The sequence below is a fragment of the Numida meleagris genome, unplaced genomic scaffold (genome assembly GCF_002078875.1).
Source record: "Numida meleagris isolate 19003 breed g44 Domestic line unplaced genomic scaffold, NumMel1.0 unplaced_Scaffold1984, whole genome shotgun sequence".
Taxonomy (NCBI): Eukaryota; Metazoa; Chordata; class Aves; order Galliformes; family Numididae; genus Numida; species Numida meleagris.
In genome coordinates this window covers 1-1,386 of record NW_018363773.1, presented here as the reverse complement: position 1 = coordinate 1,386, position 1,386 = coordinate 1, and the positions used below count along the sequence as shown (strand labels likewise).

Here is a 1,386-nt window from a genome sequence, read left to right as displayed (position 1 = left end):
CCCGTGGGGTCGATCCCAGCCCCACACGTGTGCCCTATACCCTTTTTTTTTTTTTTTTTTTTTTGACCAGACCCCCTCTGTTTGCCTCCCCCCTCCCAAGCTCCACACCTGGTTGAACTCTTCGTCAGCGTAGATATCAATCAGGTCCACTCCCTCCGACATGTTCCCAGGCGAAGAGCACACCGAAGGGGCTCTGCGGCGAGGGATGAGTCACCACAGCGCCCTTACTGCCCCCATCACCCCCCCCCTCTTTCGGGCCCTGCCTGCCCCAAAACGGGCCCTGCGAGCACACCAGGCCCCTCGACCGCAGCACGAGCCTCCCCCACCTCCTGTCCCCTTGGTTGGGATTTAGGGATGAGGAGAAGGATGGGGGTCCCGTGTCCCCGCCCGGTAAGGCCCCGCCCGTTATAGGCCCCCCGCTCCCGCGCGCGCGCGCCAACAGCGCTCACCGCCACCTCCAGCGCCACCACGCCACGCCCCTTCCGGCTTTCCCCCTTCTGTCTTTGCCACGCCCCCTTCCGGTTTTCATCTTCCTGCCTTCGCCACGCCCCTTCCGCCTTCCTTCTTCCTGTCTTTGCCACGCCCCTTCCGGTGTTCCTCCTTCTGCTTTCGCCACGCCCCTTCCGGCCCGCCCCGCCAGCCATAGAGTCGGGAGGGCTGGGTGCGCAGAGCGCCCCCTGGCGGTGGTAGGGTTGGGAGAAATCATGGCGACGAGCAGGGTGAGAAGGGGCTGCGGGGTAACCTGGGCTGTAGGGAGGGTTGGGAGGTACTGGGGGGCAATGAGGAAAGTGGGAGTGGGCTTGGGCTTTTGGGCTGTGTGTGAGGTCTGAGGCCTGAAGGGAAATAAGGGGGGAATTGGGGCTTGGAGGAAAATGGGGGAGAGTTGGGGCCTAGAGGGGAATGGGGTGGGGGATTGGGCCCTGGAGGAGGATTGGGGCCTAGAGGGGAATGGAGGGAGGGGGCATGGCAAGGGAGAATAGTGAGTGAATTGAGCATGGAGAGGGAGTGGGAAGAGGGATTAGGGCCTGGAGGGGAAACGGGCAGGAGTAGGGCCTGGGGGGAAATGTGAGGGAATTGCTGCCTGAAGGGGATTGGGATGTGTATGTGGGATGGGGAAGATTGGGAACGGGGTGGGGGCTGGAGACCGACCGTGGAATTGTGGTTTCTGGGGATTGAAGGGGGATGAGGGGTCCTATGAGGAGTGTGGAGAGGTTGAGGACGGCGATGCCCCGTGGGGCAGCAAGGTTTGGAGGTGGGATGTGGAGCTGAGTGTGGACTTAAGGGGAGCACGAGAGCATGGAGCCATGTCTGGGGTGGGAGGGATTGGAGCCTGGAAGGGGAACGGGGGGCAATGTGTGGAGTCCGGGGGTTGGCGGGGTCTGGGGT

General features: G+C 63.1%; 1 long non-coding RNA gene across 1 annotated transcript; it reads right to left on the bottom strand.

The window, feature by feature from the left end:
• Nucleotides 1-42: 42 nt before the first annotated feature.
• On the bottom strand, nt 43-876 carry LOC110390779. The gene is made up of 2 exons (XR_002433849.1): nt 450-876; nt 43-193 (listed from the first exon to the last, which is right to left on the bottom strand). It is a non-coding gene; the product is annotated as an uncharacterized LOC110390779 (long non-coding RNA).
• Nucleotides 877-1,386: the final 510 nt, after the last annotated feature.